Below are 25,088 nucleotides of genomic sequence, written 5' to 3' on the forward strand. Positions count from 1 at the left end.
GGCATTTTCTATCTGTAAGATTTTGTGCAAATCACTCTTATCATGCCTCAGATTTTTAATCTTCAGAGAGGGAATAATAACACTACTTGCTGAGTGATTCTTTTTTTTCTTTTCAGTGCTGGGCATGGAACTCAGGACCTCATGCATGTGAGGCAAGCACTCTACCTTTGAGCTGCATCCCCACCCCCTCAGGGGGTTTTGTAAAGGATATATAAGACAGGTGTGGACTGACTTGCCTACTACTGGACCCCCACTTATCTGTCAAATAAAGGCTACTTCCCTCTGCTTTTAAAGTGCCATTGAATAGAGAATTCTTTCTAGGATCTAGAGATGTCAAAGGACCTTCTGGTCCATTCAGGGATTTGGGGCTTATGCTCAACTTTTACCTACCCTCTATTAATTACCAGATGTACCCTGACCTTGTACATGGGACCATGCATTTAAAAGTATCAGAAATCTCAGTTCTCAGTATTCTTCAGATGAATCAAAGATAACAACCAGAAGTTTCAGTCCAAAGATGATTAACTAGCTCTCTGGCATAGCATGTAGTTCTACCCAATTTCCTAATGAGTAAAACAATGTGTTAGGTAATATCAAGGGGGGCAAAATAAAAATTCATGGCTCTGATGTTCTCTCTAGAGCTTCTAGCAGAAATAGCTGAGCTAACACAAATCTCCTTCCTGTTTAAGTGGGAACTCAAAATACTATTCAATGTGCACAGATGTTGAGAATGTAGGTTGTGTGTCTACACTTGGGTTATATATTTCCTTATTTCCCTTCCAATTTTTAACCACATATTCTAAGATTATTATTGTTCTGACACCCATTTTCCATACTATGTTAAAGTCACATCCTCAAGGGTCATCAAGTACAAATGACTCTTTGTCACTGCCTACTGTGCTTTTTGTTCTTGTATTTGCTATATAAATATAAAGATCATAGTCATAAAGTCATCAAAATTTGGGGAATAATGGCCAAAATCATGATTAGTTTTATAATCAATGATATATAGTCTTTATTCTGGTAGTAATTAGACAAAGCAATTTGACACTTGTGAAAACAAAATCATATCTTATACAGAGGAAAAAATGCTTACTTTTTCTCTATAGATTAATAGTACTCAAGTAACTGAAATAGTATTATTAAATTACAGTGATATATAATTTTAAAAGGATGAAGATGTCACAGAACACATTGTTGTTATACTCCCACTATAGTTGGTTACCTCATCATTTAAGCCATTTTCTTACTGAACATTCTTAAGGTATAGGTTTTGGGATAAAATCATTAGGAGGGGTCAATATTGGGTTCCCACAGATTAGCCTGGGGCATGTTTCTATGCAAACAGTGTGAGTCCACAGAAGAATTAATAAATGCTGAAAACAACCTTACACTATTCTCAACAGATTCTTTAGCAAAGTGACAAAATCTATAAATAAGGAATAATGTTACTTGTAATACAAGAATAGGGTTTCAAATAAAGATATTCTTTAACTCTTTACCTAGGGTTTTTTATAATGAATAGGTTGAAAATTTTTTAAAAAAATTATCTACATTAAGTAATGTAGTTTTTAATATTTAGCCTGTTGATGTGCCAAATTACATTAATTGAATATATCACTTGCTTATAAATATATAATTCTTTTTATATGTTGTCAGACTCAACTTGGTAATACTATGCTCTATTGAGGAGTTTGACATCAATGTTCATAAGATGCATTGGAGTAGAGTTTCTCAAACTGAATTAGCATAAAAAATTTTGAGAAAGTATCTGTGATAGTTGACTGTCAACTGCCCACTTAATTAGGTCAAGGGATAATCAGACGTTTGGTAAGGCATAAATTATTTCCACTATTTCAGTGGGGCCTGGACTCTCCCTTCTCCTGCTGAAAGAGACAAGTGTTTACACATTTGATGTGTCTGTGAAGGTGTTTTAGGAGAAGGTTGGCATTTCATTAGTAGGTTGTGTGGGAAGATCTACTTTCAATGTGGGCAAGCGCCATCCAATTATCTAGAGGATACAGATGGACCAAAAAGGACAAATTTCTTCTGCCTTTAGACTTCAAAACACAAGGTTCTCTGACTTTTGGATTCTAGGATGTAAATTAGTGGCCCTTGAGGATCTCAGGCCTTCAGTCTTGGACTGAAAGTTATTTCATTGCCTTCCCTTGTTCTGAGGCTTTTGGGCTTTGGCTGAACCACATTACTGGCTTTACTGATCTTCAGCTTGTACACTGTCTATCATGGAACTTCTCAGTCTCTGATACATATAATGTATACATATTACACATAGATGCTTTAATTTGACTTAAATGCAAACAAATACAAAAAGTATTTATTTGTAAAAAGCAAAATTACAATGATGAGAAAGAGGGAGTAGTCAGGAGCAGAGGAAGGAATTAATGAATTCAATTCATAGAATTTTAAACAATATCCTTATTTGCAATCCTATAGTTACATATATGTGTGTGTGTGTGTGTGTGTGTGTGCGTGTGTGTGTGTTGTGTGTCATATTCCCCCCATATTCTTTTTAAAACCTTCATTTATAAACTTCAGGGCAGCTAACATTGGCTTTTAAAATTTAAAATATTAATATAGCAGTAGTTAATGGAAGATGAGGTTTTTGTACATTTCTTATCAACTTCAAACTCTTATACTTATGTTCCAGAGTCTGCTTGGCCACACAGATTTTGTTTTGAAACACAAAACAAAATCTATTAGCCTGAGTATTTTTAAGAATGGAAGTTAACTTGTAAATTTTCATTGTAGATGAATTTAATATACCCACTTCCCACTAGAATTTTGAATGCTCTCTCCTAAATGATAGTTTGTTTTGTCTTGTTAGCCAAATATCAGTTTTTGATGGACCAGAAAATAGAGATGGAGGCTGCATAATTGCCAGAACACATTTAAGTTAGATCCATTTTAGCTTAATTACATGGTCTTGGTGTATGCTGGGAAGAGGTGTCTCTTCCTCTGGACAAAGATGTAGTCTTAACAAGTTGTCAATAAAATTGTAATTCTCCCTCCAGTCTATTTTATTCTTCTACAACCTTAAGTTTCTCAGTTCAGTTATTAGTTGACTCTGTATCTCTTAGATGGAGGATAAAAACATATTCATATTTTAAATGATTTGCAATGGTCAGTATGAAACTGTTACTAAGTAGAAAGTTTCCTAAAACTTTGAAAGGTTCAAATAGAAAAATATTAGTGGTGTCATGTAATTATTTTGGCCTGCCACCTCAGCTTTCTGCAATGTCTGCAGTCTCTATTTACAACTTTAAGTGGAAATGGAGAGTAATTTCCATCTCATGTGTTCTATTATATGTATTATTAGTGGCTAGAGAGTTGAGAAAGATTTTGATACAGCATCATGTTTTTATGACTACTATGGTTTGAATCTGGAATATGTTGGAATGCTCATGTATTGGAAGCATGGTCCTCAATGCAGCAACATGGGAGTACTTGGGGCAATGATTGGGACACGAGAGGCTTTAACTTCATGAAAAGATTAATCCACTTGATGGTTCAGTCCACAAATAGCTGAATGGAGTACCAGGAGGATCTAGTTGGAGGAAGTAGGTCACCTGGGGACTCGTCTTGTTGTCTCCAGCCCTTCTCTTCCTCCCTCCAACTCCCACCCTTCTTCTTTCATGATGTTTTGCCTCATCTCACTCAAAGAAATGAAGCTGGCTAACCACACGCTGGGCCTTCTGAAACTGTAAACCAAAATAAACTTTTCCTACTCTAAGGTGTTCTTGTTAGGTGTTTTTGTTGCAGCAATGAAAAGTTGACTAACACAGTAACACATGTTAACAGACATATTACTCTGGTCTATCAGTGACATCTTTTATACTTGTGAGAAGAGAATGTGATGGCACAAGAACCAGATATCCACCAGGTCCATCAGAGTTTGCAATTCCAGAAAGTAAAACTTTGTCACTATAAATTTTAGCAATTGTTGCCAGAATATATACATAAATGTTAATGTGAAGACAGTAAAAGCTAACCACCATTTATCCAGTACTATGTGGCAGGCACTGCACTAAGGTTAAAAAAAAGCATTAGGTGACCTAATCATTACAGTAATACTATAAAATATTGTTCCTCTGTGCTTTATCCTCATTGAAATTGTTTTCTCATTGAAATACCAGATTAAGCAAACATTTGCACTGAAAATCATTTATTTCAAAAAATATGTACCTACAAAAATGATAATTAAGTCTTGTTTAAGACTTCAATGATCTTGAAATATATATATTTACAAAACTAATTTGACTCAATGTTGTATTGAAGTTGTTGCATAGGATCTTCAAAATGTTTGAAATATTCAACCTAATTTGGAGAATGGAGGATATTTTCATGATTTTAACGTAATCTGAAGCAGTTTGACAATATTTTCTGATCGTTAAAGAGAAATTTCAAATATTGGTTTAAATAATATATGGTTTGATGAAAAAAATGAACATGCTAAATATCTAAGTAGCAACCAAAAATAGAAAGGAGGAACAAAATTTAGATATGCAGAAAGGTATCTCAAAATCTGCTGCATAACATATCTATCTCCCCTTAGTTGATTGAAGCAATTCCCACCATAGCCTTTATCCCATTAAACAGGGTAAGTGTTATGACATAGAACAGGTGGTGTGTTAGCATCTTTGATAATACTATAAACGAAATTTCCATTGCAGAAGACACTATTGGAAATGTAATGAAAACATAACATAGCCAAAATTCTTGCTTACCAAGTGGGACTTTGCAGCACAACTCATTGGTTGTCAGTGTGAAGTGTTGACAGACAGAGAACAGAATGGAGGGAGAGACTAGGGGAGAGTGATTTTATCCAAGCCTCTATATTTTCAGAAGTAGCTTTCACCATCTGGATGTTTTCAATCATTTAGATAAAACATATAGCTGGATAGGCTTTTTGTTTTCCATCTAGATTTCTCTATATCCTCTTTAGGATTGGATGTGTGGTGGGCACCCACACCATATTTGATCATTCTTTGGCATCCTGCACTAATAAGCACAGGCTTTCTCTGTAATTGAATCTGTGTTGAAGACTGTGATATAAATTATCAGCCAGGTTCCTTCCTTTTACTTTTTTTTCATGTTTGAAATATGTCAGACTTTCATCCGTTTTTAAAGTTTTATCTATATGTAATTCATATATAACACATTTCAACCATATTAAATGCACCAAATAATATTTTCTTATTGTATTGATGAATATAATTTTTAAACAGTTTAGACAGTTTGGTTCCTTTTAAAGGACCTCTGCCTGTACTGGTGGAAGTCTGACCTGACTTCTCCCTATGCTCTGCCCCTACCAGACCTAAGCAACCACTATTCTACTTTTTGTCAGTATAAGTTTGCTTATTTTGGTCATGCTATATATATGGAAACATAATATGTGTGGACTTTGTGTAAGCTTTCTTTAACTTTCAATGTTTTTAAATTTTGTGGGTATTATTGCCTGTATCATTTATTTGTATCACCAAATAGTATTATAATATATTGATATACCATATTTTATGTATCCATTTATTAGGTTATATACATTTCAGCTGTTTCCAGACTTTAGCTGTTATGAATAATGCTGCTATAAACATTGGATGATTGTTTTCCTGTATATATAATTTTTAGCAGTGAAATTTATGTGTGTTATAAAGACTCTTGTGGATTTCTTTACTCTTATTCTAGAAGTTTCTCCTCATTACTATTTTTTTCCTCACTACTATTTTAAATTACCATCTCCTCATCTCCTCACTATTTTACTTAAAAAGACTGAGGGGCTTGGGTTGTGGCTCAGTGGTAGAGTGAGCACATATGGGGCCCTGGGTTTGATCCTCAGCACCACATAAAAATAAATAAATAAAATAAAGGTATTGTGTCCAACTACAACTAAAAAATAAATGTTAAAAAAAGACTTACCTGAATACGGTAGCTGACCTGAAATTTGCCACTAACTATGCTGTTTGTACAAGAGGCCAGTAAACAGTTGGTATAGAATTACATATCAAGTAAAAATATTCTTCAAAATGAATGTAAAGTTTATTATCAGATTAACAACAAGTAAGAATTGGCTGCCATTATATTTGTACTTTCAAAAGTTTTCAGACTGAAAGGAAATAGCAATAGTTAAAAATTTAGATTATTTATGTGAATAAAGGCTGGTGGAAGGAGGAAATATGTAGGAAATAAGAGGAATATATCTTAATTCATTTAAAATATATGTGATTCATCTAAGCAGAACTTAAAACATTATCTTGAGAAGTTTGGATTTATATAAATGTAATACATATGACAATTATTGTATGAAATGTACAGTGGAGGTAAGCAAAGCTGCAAAATTGCAAGGATTTTACATTTTATGTATAATCCAACAATATAAACTCTAAATGGACAGTGACAAATTAACTATGCATAGTGCATTTCCGAGAGCAAGCACTAAAAAATTAATGCAAACACGTGTAACTAAAATATTCAAGTATTAAAAAGAAGATAAGAAAGAGAAACAAGAAATGGGATAAACAGAAAATAGAAGTGTGTATAACTGAATCAAACCATAGTTATATCACTTTAAATATTGATGGAATGAACACAACAATACAAAGCAGAGATTATCAGACTGTATAAAATGCAAGATAGAACTGTATCTATAAAAATGAATTTCAACATAAAGACACATAGAAATCAAAGTAAATGGATGTGGACTGGATTTATGGCTCAGTGGTAGACCACTTGCCTAGCATTTGTGAGGCACTGGGTTTGATTCTCAGCATCACATATAAATAAAAATGAATAAAGTTCCATCAACATCTAAAAAATATTTTAAAAAAGTAAATAGATGGAAAAAGATATTGCATAGACAGAGTTAGCATAGGAATAGGCATGGTAGCATTAATATCACTAAAATAGACTTCATGACAAATTATATTATTAAAGAAGATTTTGCAGAATGATTAAAAAGCCAATTCGTCAGAAAGTCAAGGCAATATGACTCTGCATAACAGAACAATTTTTAAATGTACAAAGGAAAACTTGATAGAAATAAATAAAGGAATGGGTAAATAATCCAACAGTCATGCTAAACAAAATAAAATATTTCTTCATGCAATTAATATAATAAGTAGACAAAATAACAGCAGAGATTTAAAGGATTTAAAGAACACTGACAATTACCATGAACAAATTGATATTTATAGAACATTATACCCAACAACTTCACAATATACATTTTTCTGAAGTACATATGACCTGTTCACGAACATAGACAACATATGCTGAGCCACAAAAGAAATTTAAGTTGAAAGAACAAGAAAAAATGTATGAGAACATAACCCTAAGTAAGAAGGGAGGTAATGGTTGAACACTCAGTCTCACACAAAAGGCCTGAGAACCTGGGAAAGAGATTGAGGAAGGGCTAATATAAATCCTAGAGTCCAAAGGCCTGGGAACCTTGTGTCAAATGTCTGAGGAAAAAGAAAACGCATGTTGCAGCTCCAAGAGCAGAGTTGCCTCATTTATACATTTTTGTTCTGCCAGGTCCCTGAATGGATCAGATAATGCCCACTCGTATTGGTGCCAGTGGGTCCTCTTTAGTAAGTCCACTGATTCAGACACTATTCAATTTTTGAAACAGACTTCACATACACACCCCAATATGTTTTTCCAGCTACCTGGATATTCCTTAACTCAGTCAAGTTGACACATAAAATTTCGAAACACATCAGGACAGGACACAGGGGCAGAACCCCACACAGAGCCTGGTAGCCTCCCTACCTGTTAGACTTCTCTTAGAGGGGAGAGTCTGAGAGACAAAGATGGCTAGAGTTTTCAGGACAGAGTAATAAAGACAAAAGAGACTCTCCAGAGAGATGTAAAAGGTCCCCTTGGATATGCAACAGAATACTGATGAGAACATGTATATGAGGAAACAGACCTGGAGAAGAACACTTAAAAGAATTAGAGAGAATAGTACTTAGAGGTCACACAAAGGGAGACTAATACCTCTTTCCTAAAAGAAAGATTGAAAATTTCCATGATTCGTATAGCATTAGATCTAATATATAAAAGGGTCTTGTCTCAGAGGGGAAAATGATTAGTCTGGGACTATACATTGTTCTCTACTCCTATCAAACAAGCCTTAAAAAAAGACACGAAATGATCACACTACTTTCAAGTATTTCTGTCTCCCAGAACCAAAACCAAGAATATTCATAGGAATAAAAAATAAATAAATGCCCATCCAAAAGAAAAAAAGAATGATTAATTTTGTCAGATTTTGTGTTTCTATTTACCATCTTTGATCCTTCTCCTCTTCATTAAATACTTTGAATTCTTTTTCAGTAAAACTATACTACTAGAAATGATAATGGAAGCCCTTCAGGAAGAAGAAAAATTATACTATGTATCTGGGGTTGTGGCACAGTGGTGGAGCGATTGCCTAGCATCTGTGAGGCCTGAGTCCAATCCTCAGTACCATATAAAAAATAAATAAAGTTAAAAAAAACTAAAAAAAAAACAAATATGTATCTATACAAGGGAATTAAGAAAAGCATTAGAACACTCTTGGCTGTTTAAACAAAAATGTAAAATAATGTAGAGCATACAGCGTGCATAAAAAAACCAGCACATTGTATTATGCTGATTTTAGGTCCTTTGGGTATAAACCTAAGAGTAGAATAACTGGTCAAATGGTGGTTCCATTCCAAGTTTTCTGAGGAATCTCCATACAGCATATTACAATGATGCAGCCACATCAATTCACAAGAGCTAACCCTTGGAACCAACCTAGGTATCCTTCAACAGACAAACAGAAAAAGAAATTGTGGTATAGAAACAATGAAATATTACTCAGCCTTGAAGAAGAATGAAATTATGACATTTGGTGATAAATTGAAGGAACTGGAGAATATTATGCCAATCTCAAAGAACAAAAGGCAGAATGTTTTCTCTGATATGCAGATGTTAATTCACAATAAGGGGAGGAAGAATAGAGGTACTTTGGGATGACACAGAGGGGGTTGAAGGACAGTGGAGGAGATAGGAATGATAGTAAAATGAGTCAGACTTTATTACCCTATGTACATATATGAGTACATGACCTGTATAACTCTCCATCATGTGCAACCAGAGAATGAGAAGTTATATACCATTCATGTATGATGTGCCAAAATGCATTATACTGTCATGTATAACTATTTAGAACAACTAATTTTTTTTAAAAAAAATACAATAGCACAAAGACTGAATGGGGAAAAATGAATATACACTCCCCAAAGCTTCTTATATTTGAAGTAGCATGTTTCTTGAAGATAGACCATAATAAATTTAAAATCTGTTTTTGAAACCCTAAAATAATCATCAAAATAACAATAACAAAACAAAAGTTTGTATAATAAGACAACAAAAAGATTTTAAAAACACTTTAAAAAGAAGGCATATAAACAGAACAGAAAAGAAAAAAACAGGAGACACAAACGGAAAACAGCAAAAATGATGGCTTTAAACCTCACTATATACATCTGCGCTGAATTAAAATCAGTGTTATGTTTTCTAACCACAGTACTTTTAAATTTAGATTCAATAACAACAATATATTTATAAAGTATATATTAAAAAGTATCCCGAAGAGTTGGAAATTGAACTATACACTTATAAATAACCCATGGGTTTTAGGATATTTCACACAATAATTGAAAAATAATATTGAAAATGAAAATCTAGCATATCAAAAGTTATAGGATCCAGCTACAAAAGTACTTAGCAAGAAATTTTATCTTTAAGTCTTTATGTGACAAAAGAAAAAATATTTATATATGTTCCAAAATGAAAGCTAGATTAAAAAAATAAAAATCAAAGAGACCCAAAATAGTGAAAGAAAGATAAAATGAAAGCAGACACCAAAAGAAGAGGAAAAAAAGAATAATGGCTGGTATAATTCCATTACTAGGAACTGACAAATAAAATAAAAAATAAATTACAAAACTAAATTCCTTATGATTATCATGACAAAATTCCTTAACAACATTTTAGCAATGAGAATATGTATGTCATACAATAGATGGAGACCTGAATATTAGGAATACATGTAGTTAAGAAATAATGATTAAAACCTAATCAACTCCAGTGTCCTCTTCCTGTAGATCTTAGGTTTTTGAAGAAGATCTATCATAGAAAAGTTAATGGGATCCCACAAATATTAAGATGGAAATTCTGAAAAATACAAAAATGGGTATGTTCTTAAGGAGAGGCATTTTATTACTGGAAATTAGAGATATCCTTTCAGAAAATTTGAGATTCTACAGGAAAACCTAAAATAGAATGAGGAAACTGGTAGTAGAATTCATGAAACTAATTCTGAATCTTTCTCTGGGATAGGATATATGTATTAACCTGAGCACAGACACCAGCATAACATAAGCATTCAAATACATGCATAATAGACAAAAATACCTATTTGTTTGAATTTTCTCACACTATGACTTTCGGGAATATGAAGAAATAAAGAATGTAAGATTAAGTGACTTCAAAACTTTTTAAAGTGTTCTTGTGCGATTTATGTAAAAGTCAGATGAAAGTAAATGAATATTAAGAAGGAGTTTGGAATTCTGCACATTTAGATCGACATCTCTATAAAATCTCTAGCTTTGTTCTAATGGAATGTTTCCAACCTACTATCAATTTCTATTTATACTTTGATTTTACTTACTAAATTATTTAACTCTTTTCTTATCAAATCTTAGGTAAAATGTGAGTTTTGGGGTTCCATATCATCTTTTATCCTTTTTACATTGAGCACTTTCTGATATTCTACAACATGCTTCTAAGAGTGTTCATATGTTGTTTGAGAGACATCTAATTATTCTTTGAATGTATGTGGATTTCCAAAATTCATATCTTGGAAGTTAATGTCTACACTGATACTATTAAGAGGGCAGGTCTTTTGTAAAGTGATTTGGCCATGAGCACTCCAACCTCATCAATGGAACCAGTGCTCTTATGAAAGAAGTTGAAGGGAGTGTCCCAGTCTCTTTTGCCCATCTGCCTTTTCCACCATGTGAAAGTATCATGAAAAGATGTTACATCAGATACTGAATAAGCTGCTTCTGAAATCTTGGACTTCCCCAATTCCAGAATTATGAGAAGTAAATGTCTTTTGTTTATAAAGTTCCTAGTGTGTGTGGCATTTGGTTATAGTAGAAACAAATTAAGATATGCCTTAAACAATAGATATTTTAGTAGAGCAGAATAAAGAAAGAACATTATAAATTAAAGTTATGTGACACTAGACTGGGCTGTTATGCATCCACTGTGTTAGATAGGAGTTCTCAAAATGCATATGTTAACAAAAAGTAGAATATTTATTTCCTCTTTAACAGAAATTTCACACTAATATTTATTTTAGTAGCTCATCAATATTTTGTGTAAAGTCCACATTAGGATTAAATTTGACTTTTATACACCTTTTTTAATTTCTTGAGCCTATAAAATATTTGGAAATGAAATTTCTATTTATATCATGTATAAATGGCTTGCAATATATATACTGTTAAGCAAAAACAAAACACTGAAGCTGTGTTTTACTTTATTTTTTTATTATTATATTTTAGTGCGACTTATAGTTCTTAGAGTAAATTATCATGAAAATACAGACACTTCCATAAAACTCCACTGTAGTTTATTCATATTCACAATTATAATGAATCTTTCTAAAACTGAGCCATAATATTCTGATTGAGCAAGAAAGGATTTCAGAAGAATGGCATCTGCAGAGTTGCCACAATTTTATTGCAAGATGTATAAGCAAAGTATAATTATGCAGTAAAAATAAGCTTAAAGAATTATGAGCCAGGTTTACAGGTTAGGACATTAATTCCATCCATGTATGAGCAGTCAGCAGTAGTTTTAGTTACCTATAGTCATTCTTCAACTCCACAATAAGAATTGTGTTTAGTTGGTGGCTATCATAGATTTTATAAAGCCTAACATTTGGGTTTTGTTAATGTTCTTCCAGTTGAAAGGAATGTTGTGCTAATTATTTAATACTCAACCACTGGCCCTTTTTATCTTGTTATTAGGCCCTATTTGTAGCTCAGCAAATACTATAGTGTGAACACTCTGAAAACCTTGCTTTGACTTTCCGATTTCAATCATTGCACCTCTTCAGAACCACTAAGACTCTGGTTAACATGGTTACAAAATTTATCCCACCTTATTGTGATTTCCTCAGTTATAATGTTGACTCCTCCATCTGACTGAATTTGACTCTGCTGGGTCTTTTTTGTGTCTTTACCACAGTGTGGGCACACACAAAAAAACATGGATGATAGGAAGGATTAGGCAAACTTATGGAAGTGTAACAAGTAGTTCTGTTTTTTCTTCTAGATAAAGCATCAAGGAGCTTTGTTCATAATCTTTTTAAGAAAACGTTGGTTTCCTTACCTAGCCAAAGAGCATACCTCTTCTTTAGAGTGCTGCCTTCTTTCATCCAGTAGTGCTTGCGCGCATGCGCCCCCTCTCCCGCTCACCCCGACACATGCACAGCTGAAGGACTAACCCCACAGCGCACCGTGTTAGTAATTTGATTTCACAAAATGAGCCTCATGACTCCACCAGCTCTAGCTGACTAGATGTCTCCATCTGGACATTTGACTCAAACTTAATTCATCATTCTTTTCTGAGAATTTGGAATTGAAAATTAGAACTAACTAAAGTGTCTATGCAGATACCTAAAATTAATGTAGACACTGAAACTGCACAGCAGCAATCTGCTGCCCTATGGAGAATACTGAGAATATAGAGAGAAGAACAAGCCAGTGTCTAGAATGTAAAATGTGAGATGGCAGGAAGAAGATAGGAGGAGGGAAAGACAGAGATAACTTCCTCAGATCCTTCAGGCGTCCCAGTTTCTGATTTTAGTCCCACTTTAAGATCCATAGTAAATGTCTGTCCTTGGGTTCCATGAAATATTTCTTCTTATGGTGATTTGCCTGTTTGGCTTAATTGAGATTGGGTTAGTTTCCAACAAAGAACTATTTTAACTAACATGGCATAACTTGTCACTTTCAGTTTATATTGTCAATGATTAAGGCGCTTTATGTTCAACCAAATGACTTTTGCTCATTAGCTTTTGCCACCACCAGGTCACAGTGGGTGAGTTTACCATGTCACTATTATGGCATAGTTTAAATTCACATCCATTTAATTTATTTCTTAATACTTTTGTTATTTAAATATAAATCAAATCATTTGCTTAAATAGTTAAAATTTAACATCAACTGGTGAAAGAAAACTTTCTCACCTAAGATCTTTAAAATCTTAAAGGAATAGTCTAGATGAAATTCCAACTCTGACACTTTATTAATCAGATGAACTTGGGCAATGAATCTTTATAGCTTGACTAGACTCTGCCTAATTCACATAGTTGTGAAAACCAAATGAAATTTTTATAAAAACATTTTATAAGATTTATAAAGCACAAAATAAATGTTATAGATCCCAGCAAACCTTCACTAAGATGAAGATGAATAAATGTTTATTTACCCTAATAGCTAAAAGAGATAGCTGTTATTCCTTTAAATTATGTTTAATAAGAAAAATTGCCAAAAAAAAAGAAACCTGCTTGGATAGACCACTTAGCAACAAGATATGACTGATCATTTTTTTTTATTATTTTTTTCTCAGATTGCAGAATCACATCAGTTACACATCCATTGATTTACATATTGCCATACTAGTGTCTGTTGTGCTCCGCTGCCTTTCCCATCCTCCACCATCCCCCCTCCCCTCCTCTCCCCTCCCCTCCCCTCCTCTCTCTCTACCCCCTCCACTGTATAACCCTGAGGGTCTCCTTCCATTTCCATGCAATTTCCCTTCTCTCTCCCTTTCCCTCCCACCTCTCATCCCTGTTTAATGTTAATCTTCTTCTCATGCTCTTCGTCCCTACTCTGTTCTTAGTTACTCTCCTTATATCAAAGAAGACATTTGGCATTTGTTTTTTAGGGATTGGCTAGCTTCACTTAGCATAATCTGCTCTAATGCCATAAATTTCCCTGCAAATTCTATGATTTTGTCATTTTTTAATGCAGAGTAATACTCCATTGTGTATAAATGCCACATTTTTTTTTTATCCATTCGTCTATTGAAGGGCATCTAGGTTGGTTCCACAGTCTTGCTATTGTGAATTGTGCTGCTATGAACATCGATGTAGCAGTGTCCCTGAAGCATGCTCTTTTTAGGTCTTTAGGGAATAGACTGAGAAGGGGAATAGCTGGGTCAAATGGTGGCTCCATTCCCAGCTTTCCAAGAAATCTCCATACTGCTTTCCAAATTGGCTGCACCAATCTGCAGTCCCACCAGCAATGTACAAGTGTACCCTTTTCCCCACATCCTCACCAGCACTAGTTGTTGTTTGACTTCATAATGGCTGCCAATCTTACTGGAGTGAGATGGTATCTTAGGGTGGTTTTGATTTGCATTTCTCTGACTGCTAGAGATGGTGAGCATTTTTTCATGTACTTGTTGATTGACTATATGTCCTCCTCTGAGAAGTGTCTGTTCAGGTCCTTGGCCCATTTGTTGATTGGGTTGGTTGTTATTTTATTGTCTAATTTTTTGAGATCTTTGTATACTCTGGATATAAGGGCTCTATCTGAAGTGTGAGGAGTAAAGATTTGTTCCCAGGGTGTAGGCTCCCTATTTACCTCTCTTATTGTTTCTTTTGCTGAGAAAAAAACTTTTTAGTTTGAGTAAGTCCCATTTGTTGATTTTAGTTATTAACTTTTGTGCTATGGGTGTCCTATTGAGGAATTTGGAGCCCGACCCCACCGAATGTAGATCGTAGCCAACTTTTTCTTCCATCAGATGGCATGTCTCTGATTTGATATCAAGCTCCTTGATCCATTTTGAATTAACTTTTGTGCATGGCGAGAGAAAGGGATTCAGTTTCATTTTGTTGCATGTGGATTTCCAGTTTTCCCAGCACCATTTGTTGAAGATGCTATCCTTCCTCCATTGCATCCTTTTAGCCCCTTTATCAAATATAAGATAGTTGTAGTTTTGTGGATTGGTTTCTGTATGACTGATCATTTTAATAAATGGATTGAAGCTGACTATACTGCTGATCATCAACCCAATTTCAGTTGTTCTATCAATGCAATAAAGAGATTGCATCCAAATTTTCTAAGCCAGGAGTAGATTCAGATAGGAAATTTTCTGGTTGTGTTTTTCTAAAATAAATTATGTCTTAATTTTTTTAAAAGTGTCCTCAATTTTAATTATTATAATGGCTTTCTATCGCTTCTTAGCTGCAGAATTTTAGTTCAATTTTACTATGAATCCTTTTATATAATACACACAAAAAATACCGTTGCTTCATTTGATGCTGGAGGGCTCCCTACAAACACCCACAAATGTTCCTACCTGCCTACCTTGTTCTAAAAACTCCCTAGGGGTGGCCACACCATGCTCCTCAGAGCACAGCTTGAAAAACATTAGTTTATTGAAAACAAAGCACTTTGAAGTAATTTGAAAGTAAATTGAATCATGTTAAATTTTCATAACATTGTCAAATGTTTCCTTTGGCACAATGAAATCTTGGGTATATCTGTTGATTAATTAGCTCTACGGTTTTATATAACTAAGTAATATAGATTGTATTTTATTTTCTTAAAATTTGTGTTTACTTAGTGTTATCTTCCAGAAATTCTGACCTCAGTGATGTCAGACATCTTTAGTGATATTGCCATTTGTCACAGTATACTTAAAATTTGATCAGATGTTGTATTTGTTTAATCATAGATTCTATTTACAGTCAGCTTTTATTATTCTTATAATTCATGTAATGAAAATGCTCTATATTTTATAATGATATACTTTCTCCATTTTATTCAACTGAAAAAAAATGTTGTTTGAAATACATGTGTAATAGCATTAATAGGACAAAAATTTCTGTTAGAACATATGATTCAGAATCATTTTGACATTCTAGTTATTTAAAACTGGGAAACATTCCTAGAATTTTGATTTGATCCAACAAAATGGAAAATTTTTTATCTATCTGTAGACTTCAGATTTCAACTGAGAGAGAGAGCATGTTTGAGCTTTGCTAAGCGGGTTAAAACTCCTTCATTTGAGAGTTTTGAATCTTTCTGTACTGATTTCCAGAAATGGCCTGACCCAGGCATAGTTAGAAAGGAAACTCTTTCTTCAGATATGAGAGTTTCCCTCGGAACCAGGATACTTGGTAAACTTTTGTAATACCTATGTCCAGGAATTCAGCAAAACCAGAAAGAATACAGAAAGTCAGAAAGTGTTATCATGCAATTTCCCTTATTTTTCCGTATCCATCTTGGCTTATTGGAATCTCTTAATTGATGAATGAGGACTTTATCAAGCCTGGCAGGAGTCGTTATGTCTCTGATTTTCCTTGAAATGTATCTGTCATGCAACTTAAAATTGAATAGCCAGTTTGGGGCCTAACCACAGACATGGCACTGACTTAAGACACTCTGAAAGGAATGAATGATTAATGCAGTTTATAGACAGGAGAGCGCTTCTTCTGTCTCATGTGCTTTTTGTATGCAATCTCCAATGGTTCAAGTTCAGATGGATCTAATGAAAAAGGACTAGATGTTTTCCACCTTCCCTTCAGAGCATGCTGTACGATTTATCCACTGACAAAATGTGCTAATGAAATGTCACCTTGGACAGCTTGCTAAAGGATTGATGGGCTCAAAGTTTTGCACTTTATTTAACTTTTGCAGGAAAAATGAATAAGTCCTCCAAACTCTGTATGATATAGAGATCCATTACAGTTTTCTAACTCAGGAAGTAGCTATGCCATTGATGGAATAGAGAATAGTGAAAGATGCTGATGGGGCAAAGTTTATAAATAAACAAATCGAGGATGTGTGGTGGTTTTATTATGGCCCCGTTCTAAATTATTGTCAAGTTAAATAATTTTATGATGCCATTTCCTTCTATATGCTCTCTACCATTATTTTCAATCTATTAGTCTATCGAAGAAAAGTAAAACCTTCAGCCTTTGTAGTCAATTGCATTATTTTTTATTTGTTCTTTGTTCTTTCATTACTAGAATCCCCACTATAAAAACCTATCACCAAAATGGTTTTAAGTCCTTTAGTTCCTTCCACTCACAAAAACTTCATAATCTCTGAGCAATAGATACTGGAGATCATTAAGGAGAATTGAAAACGGCAAAGAATTAGAATGTGTGAGAAAATAAAATTGGACATAATCAGACAGTCTATTGATAGAGGTGAAAGGGTAAAATACACAAAGTAAACATGAATTGATAAAATTAAAGATGAAGGTGAGGGCTGGGATGTGGCTGAAGAGATAGTGCGTTTGCCTGGTGTGCGCGGGGCACAGGGTTCGATCCTCAGCACCACATACAAATAATATAAAAATTTTGTGTCCACAGAAAACTAAAAAAAATCTCTCTCTCTCTCTCTCTCTCTCTCTCTCTCTCTCTCTCTCTAAAAAGAAAGAAAATATGAAGGTGAAAAATATGTAAAACATACTAGGATGCGGTAATGACAGTTGTGATTTGTGTAAATGCACATTAAACAAAATAAACAGATAACCACACAATATATCAGCTTTATCTTCCCCTCATACCTGTCTCCCTCTCCCTATTCCTCTCCTTCTCCTTCTCCCTCTCCCTCCCCCTCTTCTTCCACCCTCCCCACAGGTTTAAAGTGATCAGCCAATTCAGAGTATCTATAAGATAATACTTTCCTTTTCCCAGAATAGCGAAAGGAAGAAAAAGTAGGACATTTTCTTATTCCTTAGTCCAAGGTGAAATTCTAGAATAATCTATCAAGACAAAAAAAAATCTGTGATCAATTTTTAAATTTCTATAGCTGCTGTAATAATTAAGCTCCTAAATGTTAGAGGTTTAGTAGAATAGAAATTGATTTCTTACCCAGTATTAGGTTTCTAATTGGAGTAGCTAATACTGATAAGCTTGAGGGATGTTGACTTTCCCCATCTTGGGGCTTCTCTGTTTTTAATACATGGCATCCAAGGTTGTTTTGATGAACTACCTCAAGCAAGTTTAAGAAGAATATGAAAGTCAGTGTATGAGTCTTTTATGAGTCAGGTGGGTAGACATCCACCTACCTTTTGCTCATTAGTAGGCTACATGATGACTCCTATTGGCAACAGAGGCTAGAAAGTATGCACTCGTTGACTATCTAAAAAAAGAGGAAACAAGATTGGTAATTAGGTAGCAGTTCCTTTAGGTTTGTTTGAAAAGTCAAGTAAAATAATGCAGGTTATTAGCATTACTTTCTTCTTTCCTTCACCCAGTCCTATAATATTAAGTTCCATATAAGTATAAAGTATTGTTGTTATTATTTGAATCAGTTAAAATTACTTTGTTATCGCTGCAAAGAAAAAACAGAAAGCCCAGCCTAAAGACTGTTTACTTTGTCAAACTGAAGACAAATAAATGTGACCTTTAAAATAGTAGAAAGAAGTCCGAGTTCCAAACTCATCAACCTTCATGATCATTTTAGAACTGAATCATTTAGAACTACATCTATGCTCTACTTGTTAATATCTGCCATATTAAATTCTCTTACCACATAGTCTCTTTGTAGTTTATCCACAAAACGTCTTAATTTCTTATTCTGCATATTTGTAATTAATTAATTTATTTTAATTAGGTATATATGACAGCAGAATGCATTTTGACTCACTGTGTACAATTACTGCACAACATTTTATTTCTTTGATTGTACATGTATATTTTTAGATGGCACCTTTGACAAAAAAAAGCTGCTCAAAGATACATTAAATATTTACACTTGTTTCATTTTTTTAAAACCCAATAATAATCTGCTTTAAATATATCTGTGTCACATTACAATGGCCAAATTTGTGAAGCACATATTAAACAACAATTTGAAAAAGTTAAAAATTGGTGACTAGAAATTGGAAGCCCAGAATGTATTTTTGTTTATACTTTCAAGTGCTAGATATTCTCAAGTTTTTAAACTGTTTTTATAATTCAAAAAACTGGGGTTATCTATAACCTACCCAATGTTATCTCTGTGCAATGTATTTTCCTTATAAAAAGAGAAGGGAATCAGTTGTTAGTTACCTCCCCAATTACTGATGCTTACTTATTTTTGTCATTTGGGAACTTTTTAGAAATTATGATCAGTGCTACCTTTAATTAAACATGTGTAGAAGTAATAGTTACAAAATTTACAATTAGCAAGACTTAACTCTGAATCTTTTATTGCCACTTTCTAGTTCTGTGCATTGAGTGTTTCTTAGACTCCCCGAGATTCAATAAATTTATCTGAAAATGATGTAGACTATGCAAAATAAAAGACATTTATGTATTTTACTGGAGAAGCAAAAATTAAATAGTCAAAAATGTTTTCTGGCACATAGTTGATTCTCAATATTTTTTTCTAAATTTATGAAAATTAACTTACATAATATCAGAAAGCTAAGGTTATAGTGGATTTAACAATTCTGACAGGAATTTGTGTATGTGATGAGGCTGAGCCAGTACATACATGCATTGATGTTATTAGGAGTCAGGGTTTTTAGGAATTATTAAGAATCATAATTAGAAATTAAATTCCTCAGGAAATGCCTAGAAGTAATAATATCTTTGTAACAATGGATCCACTTTGTGTTTATATCTTGATGCCTGAATATTATTCCCAAGATCATCCGAAGATGTAGCAGAAACACAGGGGACCAATTGCAGGTAGGCAACCTGAAGGTACTGGAGGAGATGTCCAATTAGGTATCTATCTGAATGAAAATTAAGATTTATTTACTTTAGATTATTATTGTACAATTTGTTCCCAATTTATTAAAAGTCATATCTCGAAACTTTTACAATTTTGGACAAAAGTTTTTAAAACACACCCTTAAAGTTGTGTCTTTCCCTCCTTGCCTATGCAAATTTCTTGCTTATTGTTAGACTTTATGGGCCACTAATACATGATGTTTATGACAAAATGCAGTTCCCACAAATAGTAAAATATTTCTAACTGAATACTACTGTACTCCAGAAAAACTGTGCTTGGTACTTTAGTTAATTATCTCACTTAAATTTATAAATACTTGGTAAGGAATGTACTAGTCTACTTAAGGTAAATATTGAATTTGAAATTTTATGTATTTGATATCTTATTCTTACTGATTATATACCTATATCTATATAGCTATATGTAGACAGAGAGATATAAAGCTAAGGTTATAGTGGATTTAACAATTCTGACAGGAATTTGTGTATGTGATGAGGCTGAGCCAGTACAGACATGGGTAAACCCTTTAAATAGTAGACAACAAAATGACAAGTAATGTAATTACACATTTTAGAACACTTTTCATAGTTATTTCTTTGGTTTCTGAGGCTTTTCAATCTGTGCACCACCTGTGTCTAAATCTCTACAGGTCTCCTTTCATGATGATACAGCATTCTTATTCATTCAAAAAAATAAAATAATATAGTGGGAACAATATTAAAATATTGAAAACAAGAACTCTATTTTTGAATAATAGGAAGGTATGTAAAATATACCATATAACTATTTAAAATTAACTTTTGGAAAAGAGTACACATAGGTAATATCCATCTAGAAATAGAAACAATATTCTCTTCTGCTATGGTTTAGATGTGGTATCCCCCAAAAGTCCACATGTTGAGACAATGCCAGGAAGTTTGTAGGAGAAATGATTGAGTCATAGCTTTAACCTAATTAGTGAATTAATCCATGATGGGATTAACTGAGTGGTAACAGGAGGCAGGTGGGGTGTGGCTGGAGGAAGTGGTACATTGAGGGTGTAGCTAAGGGGTTATATATTTGTTTCTGCTGAGTAGAGTCTCTCTCTGCTTGCTGATCAACATGTGATCTGCTTCCCTCTGCCACATTCTTCTACCATGATTCAGCCTCTCCTCAAGCCCCAGGGAATGAAGCCAGCCTTCTATGGACTAAGACCTCTGACACCATGAGCCCACAAAAAACCATTTCCTCCTCTAAAATTGTTCTGGTCAGGTCTTTTAGTTACAGCAGTGAAAAAACTGACTAAAACATCTTCCTTTGAGAAACTTCTTAATAATATGATCAAATAACACCAAACCAAGCAAAATTCAAATAAGAGAAAAATAGAGGTAGAAGTTCTTCACATTAGCCTAATATTTTAATTCAGAAGTGGAAAAACTAGATCTCTAGAACCAAATCTGGCCCAATACCAAATCTGATATAGTTACTGAGTTAGGAATGCTTTTTACACATTAAAAGGATTGAGAAATTATAAGGAACAATAATATTGTGTGATACATAAAAATTCAAATAAAGTTTAAATTTCAGTGTTCATAAATAAAATTTTCTTGAATTCCAGCCACAACCCATTTGTTTACACATGGTCTGTGTTCCCTTGGCTGCCACACAGCAAAGTTAATAACTGATTTTTTTTAAGTAAAAAATTTGGTAGTTAGATTACACTGGTTTGAGTTTAATCATGTTCATTTTTCCTTGAGATTTTGAATCTCACTAAATATAAAATATTTATTATCTCAGATTTCTCAATTATATTTTAATCCATAATTTTCAAATTTTATGTTTACCATGTGTTAATGTTATTAATATCTTATTAGTATTAATTTTAAGGGATAGGTTTTTGTATCACTTGATTAAAATTACAGCAAACTATTTAATACGAAGTATTTCATACCTATCACACTTATCTGATATGCATGATATGTAGTGGAAAAGCCAGAATATGTCACCCTGAAATATATGTCACATAGGCATAAGGATTAGTTTGAGCTAAAGACAGTTGAGAGGCACAGGAAAAGCTCTGTGCCTTCCCTCTAGTTGCCTAAAAGTAGGGCATGAATTTTCAAAGATGTCTCTTATCTTTTCTCTCCTAGGAATTATAAAAGTTAATCACTGGAGACAACTTTAGACCTCTGGGGCTAGAGACTGCTCCTGGGGAATCCATGTAATGTACCTCATAAGTAGCTTGTGTGTACCTTTACTTTCCCATATATTTACCTTCCTAAGGTTTCCTGCCCTTGGAAGCCTACAACAAATTTACTTTCACTCCTCTAGAAATGTATTTTTGTTTGTTTGTTTTGGTTTTTGTTAAAGATACTGTATAAGCCTGAGTTCTAAGCCACCTATTCAAGTTAGTCATCTGTGGCTGCTCACATGTGTTACACATATGATACGCATGTTAATAGTCTTTTGTTTGTTTTCCCTCATTTTTCAGTCTTTTGTTCTAAGTCCCGAGCTGAGGATTTATCAGTGTAAAGGGAAAATGATTTTTTCTCCCTACAGTCACATAAATACGAATATATTTGTTTCAGGCCTCTCTAATTATAATGCACAATACATGTGTTACATGGATTATTTTATTTAGTTCCTCCAGACACTGTGTATGATATTCATTATTTCACTTAATCCCTAAATCAATCACACCTGGAATGTGCTAGAATGAAACCCATTTAACATATACATTTCCCAGAATTTACACAGAATTCACAATTTCCAGAGTCACACATCTACAACTCAAATAGTTTAATCTAACTCCATAGCCCATACTCTTATACATTGTTAGTACTTTGTGCTTTTAGTTATATATGTAAAAAAAAGATGACTACATAAATAATGATTAAAACAGTAGTACATAAAATGATTTTGTAACATTTATTTTAATTTCAAATAAATCCTTTGCTGTTTCAAAAATTTATCCTTGAATGACAACAAGGAACGGTATGCCATGTGTTGCCACATACAGCTTGCCTATGCCAGGGAAAGGCAGAACAAAAGGAACAATACGCCTTCATCTTTCTATCTAAACAGGCTGAATAGCCACGTGGACTGGCACACATTCTAAAGACCTCAGGGGAATCCACCTAAAATCATCTGTGAGACAGCAGGTGTAAATTGCATGAGGAAGAAAAGGAGGAAAACTGTCTGCTTACCTGCTGTAAATTACTCCTGGTTTTCTAATAATAAATTCATAACAAATAAAGCCAAATGATTAAATTGTCCCAACTGAAGACCTATAACCTTTCTAATATAAATCAGAGTTTAATTATTAAGGCCAGTATCTATTAAGATTGTCTTGATGCTGGGATCCAGAAAGCCCCTTCGCCAGCCACTCTTTGAAACATGTTCCCAAGAAAAAACTCACAATCTTTATCTTAGGATGCAACTCACTTAGAATAGAATTAGAATGTCTGAAGATGTTCTAATCGAATTTTGTTAACACACAAGATGTATAGATCATTTGATGCTAGAAAATACTTGTGACAAATTTACTAATGTGAAGTATATTATGAAAGAAAAAAAGGAGACACGAGTCAAAAATTTATATGTATAAATTTAAGATGTCAAATCTCTATTTTTTCCCTTGATGAATGACTTTTGGTGCAAAAAGTCTAATATTTAAGGATTTCCCACACATCAGTGTCTTTATTAGATGTTTCATATATCCTATTGAACATAATTCCCATAACAGCCATCTGATACATGCTTTTTTCTCATCCAAAAATTGATTTGAAAAAAAAAAGGACAAAACAAAATAGCTGGTGTAGATTAAGTCATTGTTCATGTTGATCACTGACTTCCTTTCCCCTTATTTATAGTGGGTAGCATGTACTTCCCTTCTCTCTGACTTTAGACTTATCCGAATGAATTGACTTGGCCAAATAGAAAAGCTGTAGATGACAGCAGAGGCTAAAATTGCACTTCACCATTGGGCCCCCTCTTTTGCTTCTGAATTGTATAAAAAAGTTTCTCTGGCATCTTAGTACTTTCCAACTGAACTCGCAAAGCTGACTACAGTGACCAAAGACCATGGGCAAGAAAAATGTATTTACCACTGAGATTTTGTGTTACATTTAAGGTACCAAAACCTAATTAATATGGAAATCGGTGATGAGGAGATATCATAAAACAAAGTAAAAACAATCAACTGGGAAGAAAAACTGAAACATGTGTCATCATTCTGGGATTAACTTGCAGGCAGCAAAGAAACAACACTTATATGCTCCATATTATATAGTGGCCAGATATTCAGTAATTTTAGTAATAGTTACTTTAAAAAGAGAAAATAACATTTTGATGCAGATGGATGAATGTATGTGTGATTTTTCACAGTAAAGTACTACAAAAAGTAAGGAGTCCTTTTAATAATACAATAGAAACAAAATAAACACTAGCATGTTTTCAAACAAAGTTTAGAGCAGTCAGAAATTGAATGGCTGGAGAAAGGGGGAAAAAAGAAAGATTTAATGTCTCCTTCAGCACCATTAAAAGTTAGACAGGCTTTTTCTTCTGCCTTTTTAAAAATTTATCATCTTGAACTATATATTTTATTGTTAAAAACTTATTTTTATTTATTATTGGTACATTAGAATAATGTATAACAGTGGGATTCATTTTGCCATATTTGTTCATATATATAGCTTGCTCAATCTCTTTTTCCACTGTCTTTCTGTTCCATCACTCCCCCATCTATTTTTGTAAAATCCCCTCTATTTATAGTATTTGTTCTAATTAGTTATACGTGACAGTAGAATGAGTTTTGATACATCATATATAAATGGATTATAACTTCTCATTCTTCTGGTTGTACATGATGTCAAGTAACACTGATCATGTAATCATATATGTATATAGGGTAATAATGTCTTATTCATTCTACTATCCTTCCTATCTCCATATGCCCTCCCCTCCCTACACTCCCCTCTGCCTAATGCAAAGTATCTCTATTTCTCCCTAGCACTCTACCTCTTATTGTAAATTAGCATCCACATATCAGAAAAAATGTTTGGCCTTTGGTTTTGGGAAATTGGCTTATTTCACTTAGCATGATAGTCTACAGCTCCATCCATCTACCAGGAAATGCCATAAATTCATTCTTCTTTAATGCTGAGTAATATTTCATTTTGCATATATGCCACATTTTCTTTAACCATTCATCTGTTTAAGGGCATCTAGGTTAGTTCCATAATTTGGCTTTTGTGAATTATGCTGCTATAAACATTGATGTGGCTACATCACTGTAGTATG

This window comes from Marmota monax, unplaced genomic scaffold, assembly GCF_021218885.2.
Source record: "Marmota monax isolate L192 unplaced genomic scaffold, Marmota_monax_Labrador192_F-V1.1 WCK01_AAM20220418_F8-fsc00033, whole genome shotgun sequence".
In the NCBI taxonomy this organism is placed as follows: Eukaryota; Metazoa; Chordata; class Mammalia; order Rodentia; family Sciuridae; genus Marmota; species Marmota monax.